This window comes from Panthera tigris, chromosome C1 (genome assembly GCF_018350195.1).
Source record: "Panthera tigris isolate Pti1 chromosome C1, P.tigris_Pti1_mat1.1, whole genome shotgun sequence".
Lineage (NCBI taxonomy): Eukaryota > Metazoa > Chordata > Mammalia > Carnivora > Felidae > Panthera > Panthera tigris.
The window spans coordinates 137681326-137697000 of NC_056667.1; the positions used below are offsets into that span (position 1 = coordinate 137681326).

Genomic DNA, 15675 nt, shown 5'->3' on the forward strand with positions numbered 1-15675 from the left:
TTCCATTTTTGAAATTAAACCAGAAAAAAGTAAAGGTATAAGAAGTGAATATGAAGATACCAGAATTTTTCTAGAAATTTTTAGTTTTTCTTAGAAAGTCACAAGTGATGAAACTAAATATATATATATGTGTATATATATATATATATATATATATATATATACACACACATATATTTAAGAACATTATTCAAATTAGAACTGTGAATAAGGAGAAGTAAATGGTAAAGACCATTTATATCAAATTTAAGATAAACGCAAATTCAGAAAGAGCCAAGGAAAAGGAGAACTAGAGAAATGAAATTGGTAGCAATATTGTGTCCTTAAAGAGCTTTGTTACTAGCAGGGCCTAGATTTGGGTTCTTGTTCTGTGGTGTCACTTTTGCAAATTAACTTTCCTAAGTCCTAGTTTTCTCCTCTGCAAAATTGAGATAAAACTATTATCTAACTCATTGGGTATTGTGGGGGTTAAATTAAATGGTTTACTTGATATGCCATGCTGTCAAATCCCATGCACAGTGAACACAGTACCCTTTCTAAATTATCACATTACATTGGAGAAGAACCGAAATGAGGATGAGAGGGGTGCAGAAGCACATCATCTTATTCTAAACAATTTCTGTGACAGTACTTCTTTGACAATGCAATAAATGTCAAGTGCAACTTCAACTAAGGTACCTCAGAACTATGAGAGCCTACTTCAACGGTATACATTTACTGAGTTTTGCTCAATACAAAATACAGTTTTAAATACTGGTATAATAAAAAGAAATTATGGGCAGATCAGTCTATAGTTACATGGATCCCAAAGACCTCAAATCACTAATTGTAAGAAGCTATTCAACACCTGGAAGAGATGATTGCTGGGCAGCATCCCCAGGGTTTCAGATTTAATAGGTCTGGGGTAGTGGTTGAGAATTTGCATTTCTGTTAAGTTCCCAGATGATGCTCCTCTTGCTTGTCCCCAAACCATATTTTGTGTACTACTGAGAAAATTGACTTGATTACCTTGCATTCCACATCAGACCTGGTAAAACTGATGAGACCACAGAAGGTAAAGAAATCCATGGGTATAGAAAACATCTCTTCAAACCAAGCTAAGCCTAAAGGTAAACAGTATCTAAGGATCACACTTAAATAGTTATCTAAGGGTCATCAAAACAGGAGAATTTGGAATAGGAAAGACACCAGGAAGCCAAGGGACTTTTATCACGGTAAATAAACAAATATGCTAGAAAGCTTCCTATTAGATAGAAGAATAGACCACTGAACATAAACCACAAGTAGAATAAGAAAGTGAGAAGAGTTTTTCTTTCCTCTAGTTACTGAAAAGTAATAAAGGTTTTGTCCTATCATCTGATAATTCAGAGAGACTTTGGAGGACATTCCAAAACAGTATACATTCTGTGATCTACTTGAGAGATTCTTTTGGTTGCCTGGATCTTTTACATTTACATGTTGTCCCCTGATTTAAAAGAAACCCAAAAATCTTTCCTGAAAAGAATTTGAAAATTGTTTTGATATATATGCTTTAACAGCATAGAAGACAATGTTTTTACAAACAGTTTTTGATCCGTCAAGATTTCTTGGGAAAAATTAAAATCCCTAGGCTAAAAAAAATTAAAAGTAAAAATTAGTGTCTAAAAAATACTTTGGAAAATAGTTATTAACCTAGTACCAGTCTCAGACTGGTATCAAACAACATGAAAAGCACTTAATATAAAAAGAACAATAAGATGTGCTTGATTCAGGAGATAGGACAAACATTTGCTCTGATGAAGCCAGCTAAATAATGGTGCTAACTGAAGATTACAGTCTCACAGTTCCAATGACAAGATGAGAAAAGCACTAATGGTGTGGCACTGTTAGGCTGTGTCAGTTACTATGATGCCAAGTGGGTGGTCAATGGCAAAGAACAAGTAGTATTCAGGTAGACATGAGCAAAATGGATGAATGGTCATTAAAAAAAAAAAAAAAAATCCCAGGGCAATAGATCTGAATCTTTAGGGGTAGAATCCGCCCCCCCCTTTTAGTGCCATAAATTATTATTCTGATATATAGTGTTGGAAAAAAAACTGGAATAGTGTCACAGAACATGCCTGTAGAATTGCTGGTAAATGACAAAGGGGTTGTTTTTATAAAACCTGAGCAAGTTAGGTCTGTGTTAATTTGTCCACTTCCCTAGACACTGATCTCTTGAGCAGTTAAGTGTACCATGTAAGATCGTTATCAGAAGAATTTATTGCCAATATCCACAGAAGGAAGGTACTTTTTTGCCCAAGGCCACCTGCTTCAAACACTGTTGAGGATGTGATGACCTCACAGCCTAAAAAATGCAGAGAAGCTACCACAGATACCCTGTGAAGAGCAGTAAAGCAGGAAAAAAAAAAAATTTTAAAAACAAAAACCACACCTTTTCTTCCTATTTACTTAATGTTTCCATGCATTGGTCTTGGTGAATAGATATTTAACCTAATTAATTACCTGCCCTTATTTATTGTACATGTTTATGCGAGAGTTAAAGTTGATTCTTAATTATATAACCTTCTCTCTATATATATTACCACCAAAGGGTTCAGAATACAAATGAGGCAATGACTTTAAAAAAAAAAAAAAAAAAAACCTTCACACTTGAAGATATTAAAAACTCTTAACCAGATAACTAAAAATAAACAATGTCATTTTACCCATGCATAAATGTGCACATATGAAGCTACTCAAGCCAGAATATTCATTCACACAACAGCCAAATAAAGCATACCATTCATGGAATATTCACACACACACACACACACACACACACACACACACACACACACACACACAAACAGATAAAATTTGTTTTTCATTAACGGTCTTCTAGATGTTCTTACATGTCCAGAGCTAAGGCACTAAACTTGAAAGGCTTCCTGGCTATGCTACCCAAGATTTTACTTTCACTAGAAGCTGTCAATAGAGAAAAAGCTAAAGCTACACAGAACAGGCATCTTTAAAGTATCTGAATGTCGGGGTGCCTGGGTGGCTCAGTCCCTTAAGCATCCAGCTTCAGCTCAGATCATTATCTCTCAATTTGTGAGTTCAAGCCCCACGTCGGGCTCTGTGCTGAAAGCTGAGAGTCTGGAGCCTGCTTCAGATCTGTCTCCATCTCTCTCTGCACCTCCCCTGCTCACGCTCGCTCTCTCAAAAATAAACATTAAAAAAATAAATAAGTAATAAAAAAATAAAATGTCTGAATGTTAATCATTCTTCTCACCTAATTATACTGTTAACATTCCTCAGGATCATGTAGTATAGTGGAATCAAACTAAAGGGTAGTTAGATCATAGCCAATTCATCTATGATGGGATTCTGCTCTTTATTATTTCTTATATCCTTGTGCACCCAGCGAGGTACCTTTAATGTGGTATGTACAATGAAATGCAGTAGGTCCAGTGAAAGCATTCTTCTCACAAAACAAGAGTACAAGCTCACAAATTATTACACTTTTTTATTTTAAAAAGGCAAAGGAAAATCAGCTGGCATTAATGAAGTTTTGGACCCAAGGGTAACCTTAAACTATAATTAGAAACATACACAAAGAATCAATTATTTGCTTTACTCTATGTAAGTTTCCCAAATATCATTAATTGCCTGGGAAAATTCTTCTAAAACATGATTTGCGTGTCTTGGTCATAAATCTGGGTCTACAGAATGTTCTCTGATGAACTTTGCTCTACTACCAGGTCTAGGAACCACTGCTCTTCACTATTGGCTCAAATAAGTGAATTGCAATGTAGCTCTGACTTCTCTCTTAGGTCATTCTACTCAGTTCTGACATACACATAAAGGTGGATATATATAGAGGGTGGAAAGATTCTCACCACACCAATTCCAGAGCACTTCTAAATTGTAAATCAGAAAGGTACTGACCACTGAAATTTGTTCCTATGTTGACAAATGACCAAAATGACAGGAATTATAAAATTATGTCACATGAAGCTGCCTGCTCAGAGTAGCCTATCTACATTTTCCATGGTCCCTACAACTCACACTAATTGAAGAAGAAATGTTAAAAGGTGAAACACTAAAATATATTCCTTGATGGATACTTAGCAAACCTATATGTGGAATTTTAGACTTTTAAAGAGATGTTAAACAAAGCAGGATGACTACATTAATTTAAGACACAATCATGTGTATATTCAGCTTCCACTTACCAACTGAGGTGGCTTATTTATCACAGTAATTACCCATTTCTATTCTTTCCAAAAACTACATGTTGACTAATTCCTAAAAATTATGAAACATGTCCTTTACTGCTCCTGAGATTTCAATGGGCACTTATAGCTCTTCTTTATCATAATGCCTTCCTCAGCTCCAACCTTCACTCAGAGCCTCTATCTATACGTCATTGTCTCTACATCATATATTTTAAATTAACTCTGGCCAACAATAAAACATAAAAGTGATTATTCTGAAAATCTCTTAACTTGTAAAAACATAACAAGAAAAGAAATAAATGACAGTAATAACGTATTCCCAAATAGAGCTCAATATTCAGCAAGATGTCAAGTTGTTTTCCCAGCCTAGAGATGGCAAACATAGATCTACCAGGTAGGCACAGCCAACTTAATGTCTTCATCTTAGTTTGGTTCTAATCATTGTCTTTGAGACTAACAGAATAAGAAACGATTCAGGGAAAACCAACTTGGATAAACTCCTGGGGAAGTCCTTTTAAGTCAGATTTTTTTTTTTTAATTGAACTACAGATGGCACATAATGTTACATTAGCTCCAAGTAGAGAACATAGTGATTCAAGAAGTCTTTACATTATGCTTTGCTCACTGCAAGTGTAGCTACCATCTGTCACCATACAACAATATTGCAATACCATTGACTATATTCTAAATGCTGTACCTTTCACCTCCATGAGGAAATGCTGTACCTTTCCTATACATTCCATAATTGGAAGCCTATACCTCCTACTCCCCTTCACCCATTTTGCACATCCCCCCCCCCCCCCCCCCCACTCCCTTCCCCTCTGACAACCATCACTTTATTTTCTGTATTTCTGGGTCTGTTTCTATCTTGTTGTTGTTTATTCATTTGTTTTGGTTTTTATATTCTACATATAAGTGAAATCATAAGGGATGTCTTTCTCTTAGCATAATTTCACTTAGCATAATACCCTCTAGGTCCATCTATGTTGTTGCAAATAACAAGATCTCATTCTTTTTTATGGCTGAGTAATATTTCACCAATTCAAACAAAAAAACCAGATTTTTTTAAGTTTAGTAAATTGACCAAATATCTCCCAGCTTGCTGATCAGTAACAGGATATAATATCTGTATTATAAGATAAAACCAAATTGTAACTGGTAATATCTAAAAGAACTTCAAGTTATCAAATCTTACAAAGGCACAGATTATGGCACTTGCTTTGATAACCACCAGCTATAGCTGAGAATAAGCTGCTCAATAAATTACTGAATTGATTTAATAAATATTTCAAAGTAAAAAACATTGTTTCACCAAAATGATACTGTTGCTTTAAGTCACTAAGTCCTTTTATGCCACAGATTTTAGGTACTCAACTTGCCAGCTGTGTAAATTAGATATAAATTTTTTGGTAGTATTATTACATGGTGATTAACATTTCCTGACTAATTTGACTCAAGACATAAATAAGATGGCTATACAACATATTTGTGTGTCTATGTGTGTGTATATATATATATATATATATATATATATATATGTATGTATAAATGATTATGGTTTCAGTTTCAGACACTGCTTAAAGGAATATTTTCACCCCATTAAATAGAGATTGTTACCTGGAATGACATTACAAACAAAATAGAAGATAAATGCAATCTAAAAAAATGATTAAATATTTATTTAAATAAATAAATGTATAACTGCCTCCCTGTATTATAATGAGAAAACCAAGTAGCACCAAGCTAATAACAAAGATTCTCAACCAATTCAATTTAACAAATATTTAGTGAATGGGTACTTATTACAAGGCCCTATGAGAAGTACTATGGGAAAGATAAAATATTAAAGTTGGTCTCTATCCTCAAAAAGCTTAAAGTCTGACTGGAATAAGATATATGAATATAAAAGTAGAAAAAGCAGTGAAAGTACAAAACAAGGAATAAACTCATGGATTTAGTAATGAAAGGGGTCTTAAAGAACATACAGTCCACTTTTTATTAAGAGTAGAAATTGGGCAGAGAGATTTTTTTTTAATTTATTTGAGAGAGAGCGAGCGAGAGAGGGAGGGAGTGAGCACTGGTGCGTACACATACGAGTGGGGGAGGGGCAGAGAGAGAGAGGGAGACACAGAAGCTGAAGCAGGCTCCAGGCTCTGAGTTGTCAGCACAGAGCCTGATGTGGGGCTCAAACCCACAAACCATGAGATCATGACCTGAGCCAAAGTCGATGGTTAAAAGATTGAGCCACTCAGGTGCCCCTACAACTTAGGTTTTTAATAAACCTCTGTATTTTTAAGATAAAAAAACTTAACATTCAGAAGTAATACTTATTTATCACAGAAACTTTGGAAAGCCAATAAGGAGCCATGTGGATAAGGATCATTGAGCAAAATGAAATCAGAGAATACTTGTCCTTGCAATATCTAATAATGAAGAAATGTCCTGGGGGATGATGGGAAAATGGATTATGGAACCTAGGAAGCACCAGGAATCCTTCTCCACACCTAGAAAGCAACTGTACAGGGAAGAATCCAATATAAGTATTTTGGAGCTCTGGAGTCTATTTACGGTTTTCAATATTCAGAGGAAGACTTGGAAAGCAAATTGCCAATAATTTTGGTTAATTTCAGCTCTTTGCTCAGTAGCAGCTATCTATCCCCCACTACTGAGCCCAATGGTAGGCAACTATGAACCTGTTCCTTGAGCATCTTGCACATAGTTTATGGTGACAGACTGGTGACAAAGGGATCCTGTTGCCCAAATGTCAGGGATTTGTGTTGATGGTGGCTTTTCACCTCAGAAACAGAGAGACAAGATGCCATTATTATTCCATTTCCCCTTATTGTTGGAAGTCCCTCTTTCTCCTGCAGGTATAACTTCCATGGGAATAAAAAGGCTAGTGCCCACTTTCCGTCCCTTTAGTTTTTTCTTCCTCTTTTCGGAAGCCAGAGATTACAGACTAGGACATTAAAAAGAAACTGTACAAATGAGGGGAATTAGAAAGTCATGATACATATCCAGGGAAAGGTGAAGGCTCACAGAGACCTGAGAAATTGTAATTTTATACCTGAAGCTGATTTTTGGCACAGAGACAACACTACAACAATTAAAAAAGTAAAGTAATGGACAAAGACAAAAAACCCCAGCAAACTTTGCAGAATAGGGATATCTTCTGATTTCTAGAATTGTAAATTATTAGATTCAAATGCTCACTTTTTAAATAGAAAATATCAGGTCATACAAAAAAAACGGGGCGGGGGGAGGAAACACTTCTTTTTCAAGGGAATAGTCAGTAAAGTTACAAGGAGAAAAAAATTTTAATGGAGACTGCACTAGTAATGTGAGCAGGAACTGTAACACTGTATACCAAAGAAAGCATTTACAAGAGAAAACAGGTGAGAATATGTCCCATTTACTTAGTTTTAAAATTGTCCAAGTAGGTCAAAGACATAATAAAGAGTCTTTCCTACCCTGCAGAGGAATAGGCTCCAAACTAGTTGGTGCAAAAAAAACCCTCCCTCAGGTAAAACAAGTATTTATTTAAAGGGTTCTATTTAAAATATTTATCTAAAACATGAGAATTAAATTAAGCTTAGATAATATTTAATATATAAATTGACATTAATACCTCCACTTGATCTGTGTTAGCTAGTTGTGTCATGTCACAACAGCAATCCAGGAGCCCTAAGAAAGAATGGGAAGTAAGTAAAAGATAGGGGTTACAAATTGCACCATGTTTTATTCACGTTCAGCTTTTTACTATATGAGTTAGGTGTGTGAGTCCAGTTGGATGGATAATGAACTTAAAGGTATTGTTATGACGTTTTAAAGGAAGATGAACTAATTCAAGTACTATGGGGAGGGGGGGGAAGGACAGGACAAGGACAAGGACAAGGACAAGGACAAGGAAAGAGAAAAACCAAAAATAAGTAGAACTTTAAAAATAAAGGTAGGAAAGAAAGATTTTTGAAAGAAATTTGTGCTATGGAGAAAGCATTTTAAAAATGTTTTCATCTCTGATTTTGTGTCTGAAAATGATGTATTATCTATAAAAATCTTTATAAATATACAATTGACACTTATGAAGAAGACTTTCTAACACATATACCTATAAAGAGCAGAATGAGCTTTATTTATATATTTATATCAATTTGTTAAAAATATAAAAACACACCTTTACAATCAGTTTGGAAAAACACCCAATTTACAATGAGAAAAGATGAAATTTACTAACAGAACTCCTACAAAATCTATGTAAAATTGGTGGATGGGACTGAAAATGAAAAACATACAATCATTATTTTTACAAGACTTTTTTTTTTTTTTTTAAACAAAACTCCGAAGTTCCAGCAGAGAGTATTACTTTGTGACAAGAATGCCTGGTTTAAAAAACAAACAAACAAACAAAAAAAAAAAAACTCCAATGATGAAGAAAAAAAATTGAAAATAATACCACTATCAATCTTTAATTTAGGTAAAAGTAAAAATACAAATTCTACTACTGCTTAGTGTCTAACTCAGTATGGCTGACATTTTTCAAAGAACAGTAAGAATGTACAAAACATTAGAACTTTGCCTCTCTTAAGTTAGAAAAATGTCCTTGATTGGATAAATAGTCAAATATTGTAAAACAAGAAATATTTTAGGAGAAATCTGTGGGCGGTTTCCACATTTTGTCATTATTCTTTAAGATGAAACTGAGGTAAGAATATATGTTTTTCAGCCAGCTAGAATTAGTTTCCACACTTATCTCTTGCCAGTTGGAGTGTTTGCAGCAAGGAAAAGACTAAAGGAAGGGTTGAAGGTAGAAGAAATAAGGGACAAAATAGGTATAAATTCCAAGTTTACAGACTAGCAAACATATTGTTAGTACTTCCTAAAAGGATCAAGTTGAAATGCTATCTATGATATTATGTGAATTTAGTAATTAAGTCAAGTTAGGCAGAGCCTCTGGTGAGATGTTTCCTTGAGTTCCCCAGAGCTGAAGAGTAATCCCAAATAATCCCAAATAATTGTTTTTTTTGTTGTTTCTAGATATAACTCATCCACAGTAAAGTAACTAGTAACTCCTGACAACTTCTTAAATTTTTTTCTTCTTCATTTGTTCTCAGTGAATAGAGGGGACACAATTTACTCAGAAACTCACTCAGGCTCAAATGAATTCAAGGTTTAATCATCTTTAGTATAATTACATAATGACATGCTATTCTCTTCATTGATATTAAAATGAAGGAAAAAATTCTATAATGTCTAATACTCAAAACTGACCAAATAATTCAGACTCAAAGGTTTACAATTCTCCAGAAAAGCCATGCTCTCTCTTACCTTTTAGTTTTCAGTACTGCATAGCAATGTGCCTGGAACCACATATACACATGGAGACATATCCATACATGTACATATGTATCTATGTACATTTATGTGCATAGATACATACAGTACTTTGTAAAGTACTATTATAATCTTCATATTAATGAATATGCCCACGGAGTTGTTTCTAAGAACATTGGTGGATGAGCAGTCAACAAAATAAGTAAATACTCTCATTGGGAAAATCATTGGTTTAACAACACAAAATCTTCAGGTAAAAAAAGGCATTTATAAGTTACTGCAATATTTTATGATTATTAACCATGAAACATCCCATATAAATAAGTATCAATTTTGTATTAGTGTAAAAAAAAATATTGAGAGAACTTCTTTAAAGCACACATTTAAAATATATTCACTTTTGAATTATATAGGCTAATGAAAGACGCAACACACATTTGCAAATAATCTAGAAATCCTTTCAGCTTTTGAAATGCATTGTATCATTTTACCAGCATTGATTTAGCTTGTAACTTTATCCTAAATGTTATACTGGTCAATTATACTCTATTTTCTCTGAGCACATGGAATGTGACTAGAAATATGCTGAATAGAAAGAGGAATGAAGGCTGCGAATCAAAGCTAATATGCTTACTTAGGTGGATAAACAGCATAAAGACAACAAAGACTTGAATCAACAAAAACATCATTTTGTTTTGAATGGAGGAAGGTACCAAAAATAGGAGTCGATTTAAGACCTGGCTTCTAAAATCAGTGAGTAAGGAGAGAACACGTGTATATAGATTTTTTTTTTGAAAAGTATATGGTATACTTTATAGACATAAAGTGTAATATTGTACAGTATCGTATTTGCTTGCAAGTGCAATTACTCCAGGGCATATGTTGATTTAAGAAGAATAATGAATAGAATCCTCCCCACTATTTAGTTTTTTTCCTTTGACATGTTCACAGATAAATTTATGTAAATGTAAATACAATATGCTACAACCTCAGTGAATCAATTAGCAAATGTTAAACTACTTTTAGAAGAAAAAAAGACTGAAAACACTGCCTTTGGAAAAAAATTTTGAGAATTTCTAGAAATAACCCGATGTAAACCCAAAATCTTACAATTTATCCTAAAAACTTTAAGAACAGTTTGTTGTTTCTAATGAGACTCTTCAACGTGTGCAGGAAACAGGGAGATCAAATTCCTATAATTTGAGTCCTAGGGCCCAAAATTATATTCTCCCATGGTGTTTGCTAATGAATATTAATGAATATACACTCCCTACACCCATCAGCATGCTTAGATAACTCTGCCATGACAGATAAAAATATAAGTTTAAACATTTATACTGTAATTAGGTTTCCAAATAGTTGGATTTTTTTAAAGGGAGAGAGTCCCCAACAAGTTTTTTTTTTTTTTTTTTGCTTTAAAAGGACAGCTTAGAATTTTTTCTTATATAACATGGTACAAATTCAGAGGAAAACTTTATCTTTTTGACACTCCAAACCAGAATTCTCAGGAACTTACATTTTTCCTTGTACTGCAAAATAGCTGTTCATCATGATGAGTTTAAGGCAATAAAATACCCAAAATGTCTTCATAAAAGTGATACTTATTTTTAGCAAGATCATCAAACATAACTCCCTCATTTTTACATAAGAAAAAAATGAGACACAAATTTACTCAGAGACCCAGTTGCAGGCATATTCAGGTTAAGAACTCAGGTGCAATAACATGTCTATCCTTTTCTGCAACCCATCCCCACCCACCCAAGGTTAAAGGGCTGTCAATGAGAGGACTAACTGATGATCAACTGTGGACAGACAGGTTCAAATATACTGTTTCCTATATTTGTGTCACTTTTTATACACCTCTTCTTATGTAAACACCATTCTCTATTCGGAAAAAAAATGTATTTTTTAATCAGTGACATAAGGAAAACAAAAATAAAAACCACTCTCATCGAAACAAAACTCCCAACAATAAACAAAAGCACTGGTCTGGTTAACTGGCTACAGGGAGCACTCACTCTTCTAGCTGAAAAAGTTCAAATACATTTGACCAATGAATTTCCTAATTCTTAAATAAGATAAAGGTAGCTCATGAAACCCACATTATTTCCTTGAAAAGGCATTAGGTAAGCAAACACAGAATTCCCAACACTAGATCTGCGGTGCAATATGCTTGCTAATAAAAAATGGTCTTTTTGAGGTAAATACACACGAAAGCAAAGAGGAGTCTTTTCTCCCCTTGGAGCCAGACTACACTGCATAATTGTGAGACAAACCATTAGGCTCCTATTGACAATAAAAAGAACAAATCTATACCATCAGGTAAGCTAAAAAGATGAGATGACCAGAATGCTGAAAAACTTCTGTTAAGACATAAAGCACACTGACTAAACAGAGGATATTATAACCCAGTATTTGTAAAAGACTTCCATAAAACCTAAGTTCTCTTAGGACCCTAGAATAACTATAAGATCTAAAGGAAGAGGCCAAGGGGCGCCTGGGTGGCTCAGTGGGTTAAGTGGCCGACTTCGGCTCAGGTCATGATCTCGCGGTCCGTGAGTTCGAGCCCCGCGTCGGGCTCTGTGCTGACAGCTCAGAGCCTGGAGCCTGTTTCGGATTCTGTGTCTCCCTCTCTCTGACCCTCCCCCGTTCATGCTCTGTCTCTGTCTCAAAAATAAATAAACGTTAAAAAAAATTTTTTTTTTAAAAAATAAAGGAAGAGGCCAAAAACCATAAAAGAGATGAGGAAAATCAATGGTAAAGGAGTTTACCAATCTTTAATTATTTTTGAGACACAGCATCGAAGTAAAAGTGGGGGAGATGAGGAAGAGGAGGGAGAGGGAGGGGGAGAGAGGGAGAGAGTATCCCAAGCAGGCTCCATGCTCAGCACAGAACCTGATGTGGGGCACAATCCCATGGTCCTGGGATCATGACCTGAGCCCAAATCAAGAGTTGGATGGTCAACCAACTGAGCCACCCAGGTGTCCCCCTCCCCCCCCCCCTTTTTTTTCCTACCAATCTCTAATTTTGAACTCAGCAGTTCAATTTATCCAACTCAAATGCACAAAACTATAATTCTCTACGTAAAGTGAGAGCTTTTTCAGAAGACAGGCATGCATAAGAGAAGGTCTCATACTCAAAATGCAAGGTTTTTCTTACATCCTAAAAGAAAATTTAGTAATTCCACTTTATTTTAACTAGCTTCCAAAATGGCCCTCAGTGGTTCTCAACTTCTAGTATGCATGTCTGTAACCAATCCACTACCACATTATAGAGCTGGCCAGTATAACCAAGAGGATATTGTGAAAATAATGGAGTGTGACTTCCGAGGATAGGTTTTGATTTCATTTAAACCACCTACTCTGAGGGAAGCTACCTGTCATGCAATGAAGTCCTGCAACTCTATGAACAGGTCCATATGGTAAGTAACCAAGCCTCTTATCGAGAGTCAGTAGAAACTTGACAACCATGTGAGTGAACTATTCTCCAGCTCCTGTAAAGCTTTCAGATGACTGCAACCCCAACTAACATCTTGATTGTAACTTCATGAGAGTTGAAGAACCACAACTATCCAACTAAGTTGCTCCTGAATTCATGACTGACAGAAACCGTGTGAAAAAAATGCTTGTTATTTTAAAACACTACTGGTTGCAACTGTTGTGAAACAGTGTGCTACATAGCAACTGATAACCAATATTGCCTACTTAAGAATTTATAAAAAACACTAATAGTGATAATCCAATTATTAATAGAGAATTGATCATAAATAGTGTAAATTTCCCCTACCATAAAGAAAAACAAAAAACCCCACAAAATCCAGAGAAAAACTTTTGGTATTTTTGAGATAATACAAAAATATTGATCTCAGGCCCTGGTTCCTGCACATACTCCTGAAACCCTTGTAATTTCCTCAGTGTTAAGAGCACTGGGAGCATTTTTTTGGTTCTAATATTTTATCTTTGACCCTGGTTCCTACACAGGGCTCCTGAAAACCTTGTAATTTCTTGATTGACAGGAGTCTCTTTTGTTCTAATGAGGCAGCTTTTAGTGGAATTGTGGATAGGTCCCAGTCACTAGAAAGAGGAACGAAGCTTGGAATTTTCAGCCCCACCCCTATTCTCTTGAGAAGGGAGAACTGAAAATGGAGATGATGATAGATCATGCCTGGGTGATCATGCCTGTGTGATGAAGCTTCCCAAAGTAAAAGAAAATCCCAAAAGTATGAAGTTCAATGAATTTCTGGGTTGGTGAACACAGGGGAGATTTAGGGAGAGTGGCATGCTCAGAGAGGACATTAAAGTCTACACCCCTTCCCACATTCCTTGCCCTATGCATCTCATCCACCTGGCTGCTCCTGAGTTATGTCCTTTTATAATAAACTGCTAACCTAATAAATAAAATGTCTTTCTGCATTCTGTGAGCCACTCAATAGCAGGGGAACATTGGAACCTCTGATCTACAGCAGGTTAGTCAGAACAGGTGACAACTTCAACCTGTGACTGGCATATGAAGTGGGGGGTGGGGGGGTAGTTTTATAGGACTGAGCTCTTAAACTGTGGAATCAGATATGATCTCTAAGTAAACAATGTCAGAATTGAGATGAATTGGAGGCCACCCAGCTAGGGTCTGAGAATTGCTTGGTGGTGTGGGGAACACTCCCTCCAATACTTTTGTTGGAACTGGGTGCAGAACTACTTGGCATTAAACAAGCTTGCAAACTTATTATTAAAGAAACTAAATGTGAAATGTGTAACATTTAACTTAAAAAACTAAAAAAGTTTAAGTGAAAAAGTGCATAATGTAAAAAAAGGCAGAAAAATGACAAAATAATTATTAACAAAACAAATAGTAAGAAAAGTAAAGGCAGAAAACATGAAAAAATCAGTGATCACAAAAGAAATGGGAAGGGTGCTCAAAACTTCGCACAAAAATAGCTATAGCACCAAGGAGTTCTAAAATTTAAATTTCTTTTTATGTTCATTTTGAGAGGGAGAGAGAGAGGGCACGCTAGAATGAACACAAGCGGGGAGGGGCAAAGAGAAGGGCAGGGGCAGAGAGAAGGAGAATCCCCAGCAGGCTCTGCACCAGAAGTGCAGAGCCTAATGTGGGCTTGAACTCATGATCCATGAAATCATCATGACCTGGGCCAAGATCAAGAATCGGATGCTTAACTGCCTGCGCCACCCAGGCAACCCTTGAAATTTAATTTTTAACGAATATTCAAAAAAGAAGTTTATAGGGATTTAAACAATTCCAAAATCTAGAAAAAAAAAATATATAGGCCTTCGTACTTTATTCTATGCACCTGATATAAGCTTTGTTAATAAAACTTGGCAAAAGGCAAAAAATATCACTGCAGATGAGGCTCACACAGAATTCATAAACAGAATAAAAGATTCTGGATCAAATATTTATTAGCCAGTAGTCCAATAAATAAAAAAAGGTATCTTTTAGAAAGTAAAAGATTGGGGCGCCAGGGTGGCTCACTCAGTTAAGCCTCTGGCTTTTAATCTCAGCTCAGTCTTGATCTCAGAGTTATGAGTTCAAGCCCCATGTTGGACTTGGAAAAATCTGGTTCTTCAGTTATAATACGATAGGTATCAAAACCCACTGTAAACGGTATTACAAATAAAATCATGAATATATCCACTATTACCACTAATACTTAATTCTAGAGAAATCAAGCAAGAGTAAAAAAACAAACAAATAAATAAAACTACAGGCCAATATCTCTGATGAAAACAGTTACAAAAAAAATATCAACAAAATAACAGCACTCCAAATCCAACAACACATTAAAAAGTCATTCACCATTACCAGGTGGGATTTATTTCAGGGATGTAAGGGTGGTTCAGTATTTACAATCAAATCAATCAACATAATACATCACATTAACAAGAGAAAGATATGAACCATAGGATAATCTCGGGAAATGCAGAAAAAACACTTGACAAAGTAACACATCCATTCATGATAAAAACTCTCAACAAAGTTGGTTTAGATGAAACCCATCTCAACATAATAAAGGTCATATACGAAAAACCCACACCTCACATATTCTGTGGGGGAAAGACTGAGAGCCCTTTCTCTAAGGTCAGAAATAAGACAAGGATGTCTACTCTCAACACTTTTATTCAACATAGTA

General features: G+C 35.3%; 1 protein-coding gene across 10 annotated transcripts in view; it reads right to left on the reverse strand.

The window, feature by feature from the left end:
* Positions 1-15675, reverse strand: part of ORC4 (origin recognition complex subunit 4) — an 81597-nt gene that overhangs the window by 48808 nt on the left and 17114 nt on the right. For 4 of the 10 annotated variants that reach the window (XM_042994414.1, XM_042994415.1, XM_042994419.1 and 1 more), the window contains exon 2: positions 7828-7883. The exons of the other annotated variants lie outside the window; for them this stretch is intronic. The gene's annotated coding sequence lies outside the window, so the exon portion shown is untranslated. The remainder of the gene's footprint in view (positions 1-7827; positions 7884-15675) is intronic. 10 annotated transcript variants of the gene reach the window in all.